General features: G+C 39.3%; 1 long non-coding RNA gene across 12 annotated transcripts in view; it reads left to right on the top strand.

Annotated features, from left to right (window-relative positions):
* The window catches only part of LOC106098006 (hemicentin-1), a 68,518-nt gene that overhangs the window by 25,111 nt on the left and 25,667 nt on the right, over positions 1 to 17,740 (top strand). For 8 of the 12 annotated variants that reach the window (XR_003219655.1, XR_003219657.1, XR_003219654.1 and 5 more), the window contains 20 exons: positions 6,583 to 6,930; positions 7,076 to 7,330; positions 7,455 to 7,709; positions 8,039 to 8,386; positions 8,540 to 8,794; positions 8,919 to 9,173; positions 9,503 to 9,850; positions 9,997 to 10,251; positions 10,376 to 10,630; positions 11,026 to 11,107; positions 12,936 to 13,204; positions 13,358 to 13,612; positions 13,737 to 13,991; positions 14,385 to 14,735; positions 14,881 to 15,135; positions 15,260 to 15,514; positions 15,844 to 16,191; positions 16,337 to 16,591; positions 16,716 to 16,970; positions 17,300 to 17,647. This is a non-coding gene — a long non-coding RNA (hemicentin-1). The remainder of the gene's footprint in view (positions 1 to 6,582; positions 6,931 to 7,075; positions 7,331 to 7,454; positions 7,710 to 8,038; positions 8,387 to 8,539; positions 8,795 to 8,918; positions 9,174 to 9,502; positions 9,851 to 9,996; positions 10,252 to 10,375; positions 10,631 to 11,025; positions 11,108 to 12,935; positions 13,205 to 13,357; positions 13,613 to 13,736; positions 13,992 to 14,384; positions 14,736 to 14,880; positions 15,136 to 15,259; positions 15,515 to 15,843; positions 16,192 to 16,336; positions 16,592 to 16,715; positions 16,971 to 17,299; positions 17,648 to 17,740) is intronic. The other 4 variants (XR_003219650.1, XR_003219649.1, XR_003219653.1 and 1 more) reach the window with 4 other exon arrangements.

Below are 17,740 nucleotides of genomic sequence, written 5' to 3'. Positions count from 1 at the left end.
CGCTGTCAATACACAAAGAGTGCACCCGATTCACACGGGATAACTCTAGAGTCACACTCAGGCCAAATCCGGCCTTTGTGCCCAAAAATCCTTATCTCCAATGCACCCCATTGGAGCTGGAAGCTTTTTGCCCTCCTCCTTTCTCCTCCCCTGAACAGGAGCGCCTACATGCTCTCTGTCCAGTTAGGGCTTTGTGTACCTATATAGAGAGAACGAAGGCTTTCAGGAGGTCGGATCAGCTGTTTGTTTCCTGGGCTAAACCACATCTTGGCAATCCCACTGGATTGTTGAGGCGATCCAATTGGCTTATTCAAGCACGGGTCTGTCCCCCCCGGGGGGACTTCGTGCTCATTCTGCTAGAGGGATGGCAACCTCTTGGGCCCTTTTTAGGGGTGTCTCTATAGAAGAGATATGTGCAGCGGCGAGCTGGGCTTCACCTTTGACCATTGCAAGGTTTTACAGGTTGGATGTCACTACACCATCTCTAGCCCACACTGTGTTAAGTGTGGGTCCCCACGAGACCTCCTAAGTTGGCAGTCAATCGTTCAGATGGGCTTATCTGGCAATACGGGAGTCTGCATATCCCCATAGTGAGACACCGAAACGAATGTTTGAAAGAGAACTTAAGGTTACTCTATTCCGTAACCCCCGTTCTCTGATAACATGAGTGAGGTGTCTCACCAGATCACCCTCCTTGCACGAAGCGAGGAAGAGGTGAGCTTATCTCGAATGACGGGTGACGCTGCGTCACACACTTTTATAGGGAAGAGGGTGGCCCCTCCCTGACGCAGGCGTCACGACTGCCAGCCAATGCTGGCTGGAGTAATGATATAGAGGCTTCTGAGGACAACGCTGAGAGAGCGTTCCCCATAGTGAGACACCTCACTCATGTTATCAGAGAACGGGGGTTACGGAATAGAGTAACCTCAAGTTTTCTCTGGTCCCCTCCCCAATCAGATCAGGAGTGACATGTTTAGCCGCATGTTCTCCTTAAATTGCTGTCTGTCTGAGTGGTGTCCAAAAAACGATGTGGGCTTCATAGATAATTGGCAAACCTTCTGGAGGAAACCTGGTCTTGTTACGAGAGATGGCATCCATCCCACTTTGGATGGAGCAGCTCTCATTTCTAGAAATATAGACAAATTCATTAAACCCCCCAAAATATGACTATCCAGAGTTGGGACCAGGAAGCAGAGTTGCAGTCTTACACACCTCTCTGCAGCTTCTCTCCTCCTGCTACCCCCCCAAAAACCCATCTCCACTGAGACTGTGTCAGCTCCCAAACAGACAAAAAACAAACTAAAAACCAGCAATAAACAACTTAAACATAAAAAATCACAAAGAAAGAACAATACAGTATCCACGTCTGAACCAAAGAGTAAAACAGTGAAATGTGGATTATTAAATATTAGGTCTCTCTCCTCCAAGTCTCTGTTAGTACACGACTTAATAATTGATCAACAAATCAATTTACTTTGCCTTACAGAAACCTGGTTGCAGCAGGATGAGTATGTTAGTTTAAATGAATCAACACCCCCGAGTCATTCTAACTACCAGAAACCTCGAAGCACAGGCCGAGGGGGCGGTGTGGCAGCAATTTTTCACACCAGCTTATTAATCAACGAAAGACCAAGACAGACTTTTAATTCATTTGAAAGTCTGATGCTTAACCTTGTCCACCCCAGCTGTAAAACTCAGAAACCAGTCTTACTTGTTATCATCTATCGTCCACCTGGGCCTTACACAGAGTTTCTGCCTGATTTCTCAGACTTTTTATCTGATTTAGTGCTCAGCTCAGATAAAATAATTATTGTGGGTGATTTTAACATCCATGTAGATGCTAAAAATGACAGCCTCAACACAGCATTTAATCTGTTATTAGACTCAATTGGCTTCTCTCAAACTGTAAAAGAACCCACCCATCACTTTAATCACACTCTAGATCTTGTTTTAACATATGGAATAGAAACTGAACATTTAACAGTGTTTCCTGAAAACCCTCTGTTGTCTGATCATTTCCTGATAACATTTACATTTACAATAATTGATTACACAGCAGTCGAGAGTAGACTTTATCACAGTAGATGTCTTTCTGAAAGTGCTGTAACTAAGTTTAAGAATATAATCCATCCACTTTTATCATCTTCAATGGCCTGTACCAACACAGAGCAGAGCAGCTACCTGAATGCTACTCCAACAGAGGTCGATTATCTTTTTAATAATTTCACCTCCTCACTACGTACAACTCTGGATACTGTAGCTCCTGTGAAATCTAAGGCCTCAAATCAGAAGTACCTGACTCTGTGGTATAATTCTCAAATGTGTAGCCTAAAGCAGATAACTCGTAAGCTGGAGAGGAAATGGCGTGTCACAAATTTAGAGGATCATCATTTAGCCTGGAGAAATAGTTTGTTACTTTATAAGAAAGCCCTCCGCAAAGCCAGAACATCTTACTATTTGTCACTGATTGAAGAAAATAAGAACAACCCCAGGTTTCTTTTCAGCACTGTAGCCAGGCTGACAAAAAGTCAGAGCTCTATTGAGCCAACAATCCCTTTAACGTTAACTAGTAATGACTTTATGAACTTTTTCACAAATAAAATTTTTATCATTAGAGAAAAAATTACCAATAATCATCCCACAGATGTAATATTATCTACAGCTACTTTTAGTACCATTGATATTCAGTTAGACTCTTTTTCTCCAATTGATCTTTCTGAGTTAACTTCAATAATTACTTCCTCCAAACCATCAACGTGTCTTTTAGACCCCATTCCTACAAAACTGCTCAAAGAAGTCCTGCCATTAATTTATGCTTCAATCTTAAATATGATCAACCTATCTCTAATAATCAGCTATGTACCACAGGCCTTCAAGGTGGCTGTAGTTAAACCTTTACTTAAAAAGCCATCTCTAGACCCAACTGTCTTAGCTAATTATAGGCCAATCTCCAAACTTCCTTTCATATCAAAAATCCTTGAAAGAATAGTTGTCAAACAGCTAACAGATCATCTGCAGAGGAATGGCTTATTTGAAGAGTTTCAGTCAGGTTTCAGAGCTCATCACAGCACAGAAACAGCTTTAGTGAAGGTTAGAAATGATCTTCTTATGGCCTCTGACAGTGGACTCATCTCTGTGCTTGTCCTGCTAGACCTTAGTGCAACGTTCGATACTGTTGACCATAATATCCTATTAGAGCGATTAGAACATGCTGTAGGTATTACAGGTACTGCGCTGCAGTGGTTTGTATCATATCTATCTAATAGACTCCAATTTGTACATGTAAATGGAGAGTCCTCTTCACACACAAAGGTCAATTATGGTGTTCCACAGGGTTCGGTGCTAGGACCAATTCTGTTTACATTATACATGCTTCCCCTAGGCAGTATCATTAGAAGACATAGTATACATTTTCACTGCTATGCTGATGACACCCAGCTCTATCTATCCATGAAGCCAGATAACACACACCAATTAGTTAAACTGCAGGAATGTCTTAAAGACATAAAGAGCTGGATGGCCGCTAACTTTCTGCTTCTTAATTCAGATAAAACTGAGGCTATTTTACTCGGCCCTGAAAATCTTAGAAACATGGTATCTAACCAGATTCTTACTCTGGATGGCATTACCTTGGCCTCCAGTAATGCTGTGAGGAACCTTGGAGTCATTTTTGACCAAGACATGTCCTTCAATGCACATATTAAACAAATATGTAAGACTGCTTTCTTCCATTTGCGCAACATCTCTAAAATTAGAAATATCCTGTCTCAGAGTGATGCTGAAAAACTAGTTCATGCATTTATTACTTCCAGGCTGGACTACTGTAATTCATTATTATCAGGATGTCCTAAAAACTCCCTGAAAAGCCTTCAGTTAATCCAAAATGCTGCAGCAAGAGTACTGACAGGGACTAGAAAGAGAGAGCATATTTCTCTTGTTTTGGCTTCCCTTCATTGGCTTCCTGTTAAATCCAGAATTGAATTCAAAATCCTGCTCCTCACATACAAGGTCTTAAATAATCAGGCCCCATCATATCTTAATGACCTTGTAGTACCATATCACCCTATAAGAGCACTTCGCTCTCCCACTGCAGGCCTACTTGTTGTTCCTAGAGTGTTTAAAAGTAGAATGGGAGGCAGAGCCTTCAGTTTTCAGGCCCCTCTTCTGTGGAACCAGCTTCCAGTTTGGATTCGGGAGACAGACACTATCTCTACTTTAAGATTAGGCTTAAAACTTTCCTTTTTGCTAAAGCATATAGTTATGGCTGGACCAGGTGACCCTGAATCCTCCCTTAGTTATGCTGCAATAGACGTAGGCTGCCGGGGGATTCCCATGATGCATTGAGTTTTCCTTTCCAGTCACCTTTCTCACTCACTATGTGTTAATAGACCTCTCTGCATTGAATCATATCTGTTATTAATCTCTGTCTCTCTTCCACAGCATGTCTTTATCCTGTTTTCCTTATCTCACCCCAACCGGTCGCAGCAGATGGCCCCGCCCCTCCCTGAGCCTGGTTCTGCTGGAGGTTTCTTCCTGTTAAAAGGGAGTTTTTCCTTCCCACTGTCGCCAAAGTGCTTGCTCATAGGGGGTCATATGATTGTTGGGTTTTTCCTCTGTTATTATAGAGTATACTGTACAATATAAAGTGCCTTGAGGCGACTTTTGTTGTGATTTGGCGCTATATAAATAAAATTGAATTGAATTGAATTAATAAGCATTGGTCAGTGGTGGTGGAGTCCACTACACGTTTCTCACAGGAACGCAATGTTTCCCACCTACAAGGGTGCAAATAACTTTAAATCTCTGCCAAACAGCCAGAACTCAAGTGGTACATATTCTATGACCTGCCTTTCTAACAGAAGGCTAGGGGACCTGCATCAAGCTTTCATAAAAGAAGTTGAAAGTGCCAACTTGCCCGGCTTGGACCAAGCACTCGCAGCTTCAGGTTTGCTCCAGAGAATACCTAATTGCCTACACCTGAGCTTATGAAAGTGACCAAAACCAGCTCCGCCTACCAGGGGCAGTTCCCAGACTCAGGTCTCACCTGTCACATTTACCTTCGGTAACTCTTGGGTTGCTTTTGGAGTATACTTTGGGCCGTTAACCATTGTTACAATGATGCACCGTCTGATCAGTTTTGCCATATTTGGATGAATCTGAGCAGAGAAGATAGCCCTGTACAACTCAGTATTATCTTTCTTCTTCTGTCAGCAGTCACATTATCAATAAACAGTAGTTACCCAGTCCACTGTCTGCTGTATGTTCCCATACAATAATATTACCTCCACTATATTTGACAGTTAATCAGATATGCTTTGGATCATGGACTGTTTCTCTCTTTTTCCATATTTTTCTCTTACTATCATTTTGGTACAAATGAATCTTAGTTCTGTCTGTCCAAAGATTTTTTTTCACCTTGTTGTAAACTCTCAGTATTTTGATTCATGAAAATGTCTCTTGATTATAATCTTCTATTGTCTTCCAGTCCTTTTGCTTTTGCTGAACTGGCCAGTGCACTTCATATCTCAGTGGAAAAAGGGCCTCTCTCATTTGCACAATCAATTGTTCAATTAATTTTGCTCCTCTAAAAAAGTTGGATTTTGTATGAGAACAATAAATGCAACATGGTGAATTAAAGTTAACAAGCTACACCTTAATTATATCTTAATGGCTTGTTGTAATATGCTGCATTGTACTCTACTAGAAATGCTTTTTGATTTCACTTTGTAATGTTTAAAATTAATACTTAGTCTGAAAAATGTGAAGCCAGATAATTAAAAAAGTATAATAACATTAAACTGGTCTATACACAGGTGCTGACAGCATATGCCCACCAGAGCACAACCTTCTTATTCTGGAGCCACCTGAGATTATAGCAGAATATGGGGGGAGTCCTGTCATTGTAAACTGCACCACAGCATTGAATGAACATGACGGGATGTACTGGACAGTTGGAAATGAAATCTTTCAGATGGAAGATGAAGAATTGTTTGTCTCCCACTCAGTGCCACTGTCAGACTGGAATGTGAAGCCCAAGTGCAAAATAAAGCTACATGAGTCTCTTGAATGCAGCAAGGACCTTGAAGTTATTGTATTCAGTAAGTTTAATTTTAAATGTAGTACAATGCTGAGAATTTTAATAATAACCAGACATAAATAACTACATTTCTAATTTTTTGTCAGAGAGTCCAGAAGTGGTTCATTCAATACAGAATGTAAATGTGATGGAAGAAGAAACGCAGTACTGGCTACTGGCCTCTGTCAGTGCGCCCCAGGGTGGCTGTGGCTACAACGTAGCTTGCCATCACCAGTGTGTGAATGTGTGCGTGAATGGGTGAATGACTGGATATGTAAAGCGCTTTGGGGTCCTTAGGGACCATGAAAGCGCTATATAAATACAGGCCATTTACCATTACAGTGTGATATAATCAATGTTGCTCCTGTTCAGTTCCTTACTGTTAGCTGGTACAAAAACAATGAAAGCATCATGACAATGTCTTTGATTGATTTTACAATGTCATAAATATACTTATGTCATATTTTCTGAAATATTTTTTCTTTTTTGCTTTGCTTTATTTACAGAAGCTCCAGAAATGGTGTCAGTTACTGAATTGGATAATGCTCAAACAGCAAGGGGGACAGCATACAAAAATTACCCACATACACAACATAAACTGCAGTGTGACATCATAAATGTTGCTCCTGTTCAATATCTCACTGTTAGCTGGTACAAAAGCAATGAAAGGATCCACACCCAGTTTTTCAATGACACAACAACCAAAACTCCAGTAAATGAGTCCTCGATTCTGAAAATAAACATCAGCAGAGAAGAAAATGTAGCTGAGTTCAGATGTGAAGCTGGGCTGGACTTTGGACCACAAGGACCAAAACTTTATGTCAATTCTCAAACACACAGAGTTTCAGCCCACTGTGAGTAAACATCCTGCTGTTTACACACAAACAGAAAACTCTTGGATTTGTTCATTTGTAATTTACATACAACAATGTCAAAACAATGAAATGATGCACCATGTAACTGTTCAAATGTATAACAACCTTTGGTTTATCACTTCAGATGCTCCGGAGCTGAAGACACAAAATAGTTGTTATTACACTTATGCACTTGAGGGCACTAATATCACATTGAGCTGTGAAGCTATTGGAAACCCTCCTCCTGTGTATAACTGGACTTGTGATGGGGAAAATATGTTGGAGAACACAAACAGTCTCAATATTACTCGAGTCAATCGCAATAAAACCTGCACCTGCACAGCTACCAATTATCTGGGAAACATAACCAAGACAATCCATCTTCATGTTGAACCAAGAGGTACACATTCTTGTTTACCTTACATCTACTATTATTGTGAATTCTTTAGTGGATACTTTTGATGTATTACACATTTTACACCAAATCACTTAAAAGAGTTAATATGTGTACCTGTGAATGGCAGGTTGCCCCCTAACAGTGAACCCTTCTGAAATTGTTGTGAGATTTGGAGATCCAGTTTCAGTCAACTGCAGCACATCAGCCAGGTATGTCACTGGAATGGGCTGGGAGGCTCCATTTGGAGGAACAGGATTTGAACGTCCTCCTGTTGTCACTTGGAGGGTTGATAAACTGGAAGAGTGGACTCCAAGTCCTTTCTGCTATGCTACTCTGGATGATGGATCCCAGTGTACTTTGAGACCAGTCATTACTATTTTTAGTAAGTACAAATGTAACGAGTGTGTTACTGCATTATGACCTGGATGAACTGACATTTTTTTATTTAATAAAGCAATGATTTCACTTCTTGAAAGTGCCACTCTTAGTACTGAGGTATGAAGGTGTTCAGTTACTCTAAGTTACTCTGATCCAAATGTCTTCAGCTTTGTGTGGACAATAAAATGTGGCTGTGATACCGTCAAACAAATATAGTATTTCTCTTCGTAACAAATCTATGAATCTGTGCTTCCTGTATTGTCTTCTATAATGTCAGAGAGATTATTATATTTGATATTTTAATATGTTCATTTTGTTTTGATTTATTTACAGAAACTCCAGACTTTGTGTCAATCTCTGTATTGGATCATAGTCTAATTATGCAGGACACAGAGTACAATAACTCCACAAGGACACAGTACTGGCTGCAGTGTAACATCATAAATGTTGCTCCTGTTCAGTTCCTCACTGTTAACTGGTACAAAAACAATGAAAGCATCATGGCAATGTCTTTCAATGACACAACAACCAAAACTCCAGTAAATGAGTCCTCGATTCTGAAAATAAACATCAGCAGAGAAGAAAATGTAGCTGAGTTCAGATGTGAAGCTGAGCTGGACTTTGGACCACATGGACCAAAACTTTATGTCAGTTCTCAAACACACAATGTTTCAGCCCACTGTGAGTAAACATCCTGCTGTTTACACACAAACAGAAGATTATTTCAATATGTTTTGTTCGTTCATTTGCTTTTTTGTCTTAGAATAATTCTCAGTTTACATATTTATTGTGTAAATATAAAACAGAAAAAAACCTGTTTTTTTTCTTCTTCAGATGCTCCGGAAAAAAACACAAAGAAAAGTACTCAAGACATTTTTCTGGTTGAGGGCACTAATATCACCTTGAGCTGTGAAGCTGTTGGAAACCCTCCTCCTGTGTATAACTGGACTTGTGATGGGAAAAATATGTTGGAGAACACAAACAGTCTCAATATCACCCGAGTAAAGCACAACGCAACTTGCACCTGCACAGCTACCAATTATCTGGGAAACATAACCCACACAATCAATGTTCATGTGAAAAAAAGAGGTATTCATCTTTGTTTACTATATATCTAATATTTTTGTAGCTCATTTAGACAATAGTGATGCCATCTTTTTAATTTTACACTAAATTAATTTTAACTCTAAATATATTTGCTTGTGAATGGCAGGTTGCCCACTAACACTGACACCTTCTGAAACTGTGGTGACATTTGGAGATCCAGTTTCAGTCAACTGCAGCACATCAGCCACAGATGTTGAAGGAATGGGCTGGGAGGCTCCATTTGGAGGTACAGGATTTGAGCCTCCTCCTGTTGTCACTTGGAGGGTTGATAAACTGGAAGAGTGGACTCCAAGTCCTTTCTGCTATGCTACTCTGGATGATGGATCCCAGTGTACTTTGAGACCAGTCATTACTATTTTTAGTAAGTACAAATGTAACGAGTGTGTTACTGCATTATGACCTGGATGAACTGACATTTTTTTATTTAATAAAGCAATGATTTCACTTCTTGAAAGTGCCACTCTTAGTACTGAGGTATGAAGGTGTTCAGTTACTCTAAGTTACTCTGATCCAAATGTCTTCAGCTTTGTGTGGACAATAAAATGTGGCTGTGATACCGTCAAACAAATATAGTATTTCTCTTCGTAACAAATCTATGAATCTGTGCTTCCTGTATTGTCTTCTATAATGTCAGAGAGATTATTATATTTGATATTTTAATATGTTCATTTTGTTTTGATTTATTTACAGAAACTCCAGACTTTGTGTCAATCTCTGTATTGGATCATAGTCTAATTATGCAGGACACAGAGTACAATAACTCCACAAGGACACAGTACTGGCTGCAGTGTAACATCATAAATGTTGCTCCTGTTCAGTTCCTCACTGTTAACTGGTACAAAAACAATGAAAGCATCATGGCAATGTCTTTCAATGACACAACAACCAAAACTCCAGTAAATGAGTCCTCGATTCTGAAAATAAACATCAGCAGAGAAGAAAATGTAGCTGAGTTCAGATGTGAAGCTGAGCTGGACTTTGGACCACATGGACCAAAACTTTATGTCAGTTCTCAAACACACAATGTTTCAGCCCACTGTGAGTAAACATCCTGCTGTTTACACAGAAGATTATTTCAATATGTTTTGTTCGTTCATTTCCTTTTTGTCTTAGAATAATTCTCAGTTTACATATTTATTGTGTAAATATAAAACAGAAAAAAACCTGTTTTTTTTCTTCTTCAGATGCTCCGGAAAAAAACACAAAGAAAAGTACTCAAGACATTTTTCTGGTTGAGGGCACTAATATCACCTTGAGCTGTGAAGCTGTTGGAAACCCTCCTCCTGTGTATAACTGGACTTGTGATGGGAAAAATATGTTGGAGAACACAAACAGTCTCAATATCACCCGAGTAAAGCACAACGCAACTTGCACCTGCACAGCTACCAATTATCTGGGAAACATAACCCACACAATCAATGTTCATGTGAAAAAAAGAGGTATTCATCTTTGTTTACTATATATCTAATATTTTTGTAGCTCATTTAGACAATAGTGATGGCGTCTTTTTAATTTTACACTAAATTAATTCTAACTCTAAATATATTTGCTTGTGAATGGCAGGTTGCCCACTAACACTGACACCTTCTGAAACTGTGGTGACATTTGGAGATCCAGTTTCAGTCAACTGCAGCACATCAGCCACAGATGTTGAAGGAATGGGCTGGGAGGCTCCATTTGGAGGTACAGGATTTGAGCCTCCTCCCGTTGTCACTTGGAGGGTTGAAAAACTAGAAGAGTGGACTCCAAGTCCTTTCTGCTATGTTACCTTGGTTGATGGATCCCAGTGTACTGTTAGTCCAGTCATCACTGTTTATAGTAAGTACATTTGAAAACTGTGTTATGGTATCATCCAGTGCACGAACAGACAATGTAAAAAATATATATTATTAAATGAATTATTAATTAGTAAGACAATAATTTAACTTTCAGCAAGAAGGTCCTGTTGTTCAATCTACCAGCTGGCTGGGACTCTTCTGTGCAGAGTTTTCCATTTTTCTCTGTGTTTGTTTGGACCCACAGACTATACAAAGACATCAGTTTTGAATGATTTCAGGTTTCTAAGTTGTCTATAGGAGTGAAATATTGTTTCTTTTTATGTGATGGAATTATGACAGACTGGTGATTAGCTTCTGCCCAACAAAGACTATCAATTGATAGGAAGAATAAAATGATGGATTAGTAAATTTACTTTGTATTTACCATTTTCACAGAAATCCCAGACACTGTGTCAATTTATCCAATGAATCAAAGCCAAATGATCGAGAAACATGTGCATTACAATAAGCACACAAGGACCAGTGTTGGGACTAACGCGTTATTAAGTAACGCGTTACAGTAACTACGTTATTATTGTGGTAACGAGCACGGTAACTAGTTATTATGCCAAAACCAGGAACGCGTTACTCGTTACTGGGATTTAGATAGGCTCGTTACTCGTTACTTCGTGTGGTGGATATCGCGGAGCTTCCACAGATTCAATAACATTAGCAAGTGGTGGAGGCCAGCAGGTGGATGAAGGAAAAGGGAGGCAAGAGGAGAGACCCGAAGCGGCCGCCGGTCCGCGTGTCAGGTGAACTGAACTTCAGGTAAGAAGTTATGACCTGCAGTCTATCTGGGTCAGATATAAACCAAGTTTAGGTGGAGTTTATTTTCGGTATGCTGACATTTTCGTACTGCGTGCTAGCTAGCATGACGGAGTTTCTATACAGCTGTGTGGGTGCTATGTTACTGATGTTGAACTTTATTTTGTTCATACGGTTAATTATTAGAGTTGCCAACCGTCCCCTAAAAAACAGAATCGTCTGGTATTCAGAGAAAATATTACGCGTTTCGTACTGAGGTGAAAAGGAACACAGTTTGTCCCGGACTTCAGCTACAATGAAAAAGACACAAAGCTGAAGCTGCACAGCTGCCTCTTCTTCTCTCATTCTCTCCTCTCCTGTTTCTACTTCAATCACGAAACTGATCAATGATCAGCTGATCGGCTTTTCTCTCTTGTTTATTTATCGCTCACTTTGCGCCAGAAAGAGGAAACCAGCGGATGTCGCGTTAAACAACAGCAGCACGTTTAAGCTTGATCAGCTGTTGTTAGAATTTATTTAATATTAATTTCTAGTATCAGCTGATGTTTGCTGGAGCCACAGCTGTAAAGCTGCTGGTCATGATATCGGTTTGTATATCTGGTGAGAGGGAAACATGCAGATGAAACCAGGAGATGTCCTTACTGAATCATCAGAGCTGAACAGGTGATGGAGAAACAGGTTTACCTTTTAGGTGACATGAATGAGTTGAAGGGAAGTTATGAACTGTTTCTGAGAGACAAATAACACCAGGATCCTTTTCTATGTAGCTGACAGCTGGTAACTGTGCAGGGGCGGGTCTAGCAAAGTGTTGCCAGGGGTCCATGTAGGGCATTAACAGGGAAAGGGGGGCACAAGGAAATACTTTTCTTTCTTATTCTCATTTAAAATGTCTCGCTTTTAAAAAAATAATTATCTGAGTCTTACAACAAACAATTGATAGATTGATACATATATACCATCAGAACAGTGTACATCACTGTCACAACAGTGTTATTTTCATTCAAAGGCTTTATGATTTTTCCTATAATGGTGGGCTGGTCTCTAGTCAAAATGCCCGGGACGATTTTTTTGTCCCAGTCCAGCTCTGTATGCAGCTCATCTGCAGTCTGGTGTTACCTACATCTTCCTATTCAGAAGGCAGAATTTCCAAGTTCTGAGTACAATCAAAAGCACCACGACTGCAGTTTTTGTGTTGGATGTAAAAAGCAGGCTAGAATCGTGGTGGCGGTCAACGACGGTCCAGGCGTGGGATTTCTCTCGTGGAAATGTGCACATTATTTTTTCCTTTCTATTGGTAGGTGGCACAGTGCACTTGTGGCAAGTAAGCAAGCTAGAAGACTGGCAGTCTTGCTGGGTATCCAGTTACGGAAGCAACACATTAACAAGAGAATTCTGAGTAAAACCAAAGTTACTTTCCCTAGTAACTAGTTACTTTGAAAGTAACGAGTAACTTGAAGTAACTGAGTTACTTTTTTAGAGAAGTAACTAGTAATGTAACTAAGTTACTAATTTAAAATAACTTACCCAACACTGACAAGGACACTGCGTGGGCTGCAGTGTAACATCATAAATGTTGCTCCTGTTCAGTTCCTCACTGTTAACTGGTACAAAAACAATGAAAGCATCATGGCAATGTCTTTCAATGACACAACAACCAAAACTCCAGTAAATGAGTCCTCGATTCTGAAAATAAACATCAGCAGAGAAGAAAATGTAGCTGAGTTCAGATGTGAAGCTGAGCTGGACTTTGGACCACATGGACCAAAACTTTATGTCAGTTCTCAAACACACAATGTTTCAGCCCACTGTGAGTAAACATCCTGCTGTTTACACACAAACAGAAGATTATTTCAATATGTTTTGTTCGTTCATTTGCTTTTTTGTCTTAGAATAATTCTCAGTTTACATATTTATTGTGTAAATATAAAACAGAAAAAAACCTGTTTTTTTTCTTCTTCAGATGCTCCGGAAAAAAACACAAAGAAAAGTACTCAAGACATTTTTCTGGTTGAGGGCACTAATATCACCTTGAGCTGTGAAGCTGTTGGAAACCCTCCTCCTGTGTATAACTGGACTTGTGATGGGAAAAATATGTTGGAGAACACAAACAGTCTCAATATCACCCGAGTAAAGCACAACGCAACTTGCACCTGCACAGCTACCAATTATCTGGGAAACATAACCCACACAATCAATGTTCATGTGAAAAAAAGAGGTATTCATCTTTGTTTACTATATATCTAATATTTTTGTAGCTCATTTAGACAATAGTGATGCCATCTTTTTAATTTTACACTAAATTAATTTTAACTCTAAATATATTTGCTTGTGAATGGCAGGTTGCCCACTAACACTGACACCTTCTGAAACTGTGGTGACATTTGGAGATCCAGTTTCAGTCAACTGCAGCACATCAGCCACAGATGTTGAAGGAATGGGCTGGGAGGCTCCATTTGGAGGTACAGGATTTGAGCCTCCTCCTGTTGTCACTTGGAGGGTTGAAAAACTAGAAGAGTGGACTCCAAGTCCTTTCTGCTATGCTACCTTGGTTGATGGATCCCAGTGTACTGTGAGTCCAGTCATCACTGTTTATAGTAAGTACATTTGAAAACTGTGTTATGGTATCATCCAGTGCACGAACAGACAATTTAAAAAAATATTATTAAATTAATTATTAATTAGTAAAACAATAATTTAACTTTCAGCAAGAAGGTCCTGTTGTTCAATCTACCAGCTGGCTGGGACTCTTCTGTGCAGAGTTTTCCATTTTTCTCTGTGTTTGTTTGGACCCACAGACTATACAAAGACATCAGCTTTGAATGATTTCAGGTTTCTAAGTTGTCTATAGGAGTGAAATATTGTTTCTTTTTATGTGATGGAATTATGACAGACTGGTGATTAGCTTCTGCCCAACAAAGACTATCAATTGATAAGAAGAATAAAATGGATGGATTAGTAAATTTACTTTGTATTTACCATTTTCACAGAAATACCAGACACTGTGTCAATTTATCCAATGAATCAAAGCCAAATGATGGAGAAACATGTGCATTACAATAAGCACACAAGGACACTGCGTGGGCTGCAGTGTAACATCATAAATGTTGCTCCTGTTCAGTTCCTCACTGTTAACTGGTACAAAAACAATGAAAGCATCATGGCAATGTCTTTCAATGACACAACAACCAAAACTCCAGTAAATGAGTCCTTGATTCTGAAAGTAAACATAAGCAGAGAAGAAAATGTAGCTGAGTTCAGATGTGAAGCTGAGCTGGACTTTGGACCACATGGACCAAAACTTTATATCAGTTCTCAAACACACAATGTTTCAGCCCACTGTGAGTAAACATCCTGCTGTTCACACACAAACAGAAAACTCTTGGATTTGTTCATTTGTAATTTGCATACAACAATGTCAAAACAATGAAATGATGCACCATGTAACTGTTCAAACGTATAACAACCTTTGGTTTATCACTTCAGATGCTCCGGAGCTGAAGACACAAATTAGTACTGATGTCACTTATGCACTTGAGGGCACTAATATCACATTGAGCTGTGAAGCTATTGGAAACCCTCCTCCTGTGTATAACTGGACTTGTGATGGGGAAAATATGTTGGAGAACACAAACAGTCTCAATATTACTCGAGTCAATCGCAATAAAACCTGCACCTGCACAGCTACCAATTATCTGGGAAACATAACCAAGACAATCCATCTTCATGTTGAACCAAGAGGTACACATTCTTGTTTACCTTACATCTACTATTATTGTGAATTCTTTAGTGGATACTTTTGATGTATTACACATTTTACACCAAATCACTTAAAAGAGTTAATATGTGTACCTGTGAATGGCAGGTTGCCCCCTAACAGTGAACCCTTCTGAAATTGTTGTGAGATTTGGAGATCCAGTTTCAGTCAACTGCAGCACATCAGCCAGGTATGTCACTGGAATGGGCTGGGAGGCTCCATTTGGAGGAACAGGATTTGAACGTCCTCCTGTTGTCACTTGGAGGGTTGATAAACTGGAAGAGTGGACTCCAAGTCCTTTCTGCTATGCTACTCTGGATGATGGATCCCAGTGTACTTTGAGACCAGTCATTACTATTTTTAGTAAGTACAAATGTAACGAGTGTGTTACTGCATTATGACCTGGATGAACTGACATTTTTTTATTTAATAAAGCAATGATTTCACTTCTTGAAAGTGCCACTCTTAGTACTGAGGTATGAAGGTGTTCAGTTACTCTAAGTTACTCTGATCCAAATGTCTTCAGCTTTGTGTGGACAATAAAATGTGGCTGTGATACCGTCAAGCAAATATAGTATTTCTCTTCGTAACAAATCTATGAATCTGTGCTTCCTGTATTGTCTTCTATAATGTCAGAGAGATTATTATATTTGATATTTTAATATGTTCATTTTGTTTTGATTTATTTACAGAAACTCCAGACTTTGTGTCAATCTCTGTATTGGATCATAGTCTAATTATGCAGGACACAGAGTACAATAACTCCACAAGGACACAGTACTGGCTGCAGTGTAACATCATAAATGTTGCTCCTTTTCAGTTCCTCACTGTTAACTGGTACAAAAACAATGAAAGCATCATGGCAATGTCTTTCAATGACACAACAACCAAAACTCCAGTAAATGAGTCCTCGATTCTGAAAATAAACATCAGCAGAGAAGAAAATGTAGCTGAGTTCAGATGTGAAGCTGAGCTGGACTTTGCACCACATGGACCAAAACTTTATATCAGTTCTCAAACACACAATGTTTCAGCCCACTGTGAGTAAACATCCTGCTGTTTACACACAAACAGAAAACTCTTGGATTTGTTCATTTGTAATTTACATACAACAATGTCAAAACAATGAAATGATGCACCATGGAACTGTTCAAATGTATAACAACCTTTGGTTTATCACTTCAGATGCTCCGGAGCTGAAGACACAAAATAGTTCTTATCACACTTATGCACTTGAGGGCACTAATATCACATTGAGCTGTGAAGCTATTGGAAACCCTCCTCCTGTGTATAACTGGACTTGTGATGGGGAAAATATGTTGGAGAACACAAACAGTCTCAATATTACTCGAGTCAATCGCAATAAAACCTGCACCTGCACAGCTACCAATTATCTGGGAAACATAACCAAGACAATCCATCTTCATGTTGAACCAAGAGGTACACATTCTTGTTTACCTTACATCTACTATTATTGTGAATTCTTTAGTGGATACTTTTGATGTATTACACATTTTACACCAAATCACTTAAAAGAGTTAATATGTGTACCTGTGAATGGCAGGTTGCTCCCTAACAGTGAACCCTTCTGAAATTGTTGTGAGATTTGGAGATCCAGTTTCAGTCAACTGCAGCACATCAGCCAGGTATGTCACTGGAATGGGCTGGGAGGCTCCATTTGGAGGAACAGGATTTGAACGTCCTCCTGTTGTCACTTGGAGGGTTGATAAACTGGAAGAGTGGACTCCAAGTCCTTTCTGCTATGCTACTCTGGATGATGGATCCCAGTGTACTTTGAGACCAGTCATTACTATTTTTAGTAAGTACAAATGTAACGAGTGTGTTACTGCATTATGACCTGGATGAACTGACATTTTTTTATTTAATAAAGCAATGATTTCACTTCTTGAAAGTGCCACTCTTAGTACTGAGGTATGAAGGTGTTCAGTTACTCTAAGTTACTCTGATCCAAATGTCTTCAGCTTTGTGTGGACAATAAAATGTGGCTGTGATACCGTCAAACAAATATAGTATTTCTCTTCGTAACAAATCTATGAATCTGTGCTTCCTGTATTGTCTTCTATAATGTCAGAGAGATTATTATATTTGATATTTTAATATGTTCATTTTGTTTTGATTTATTTACAGAAACTCCAGACTTTGTGTCAATCTCTGTATTGGATCATAGTCTAATTATGCAGGACACAGAGTACAATAACTCCACAAGGACACAGTACTGGCTGCAGTGTAACATCATAAATGTTGCTCCTGTTCAGTTCCTCACTGTTAACTGGTACAAAAACAATGAAAGCATCATGGCAATGTCTTTCAATGACACAACAACCAAAACTCCAGTAAATGAGTCCTCGATTCTGAAAATAAACATCAGCAGAGAAGAAAATGTAGCTGAGTTCAGATGTGAAGCTGAGCTGGACTTTGGACCACATGGACCAAAACTTTATGTCAGTTCTCAAACACACAATGTTTCAGCCCACTGTGAGTAAACATCCTGCTGTTTACACACAAACAGAAGATTATTTCAATATGTTTTGTTCGTTCATTTGCTTTTTTGTCTTAGAATAATTCTCA

Source organism: Oreochromis niloticus, linkage group LG4, assembly GCF_001858045.2.
Source record: "Oreochromis niloticus isolate F11D_XX linkage group LG4, O_niloticus_UMD_NMBU, whole genome shotgun sequence".
Lineage (NCBI taxonomy): Eukaryota > Metazoa > Chordata > Actinopteri > Cichliformes > Cichlidae > Oreochromis > Oreochromis niloticus.
The sequence above is the reverse complement of the archived record's forward strand: the minus strand, read 5'-3'. Positions and strand labels throughout refer to the sequence as shown.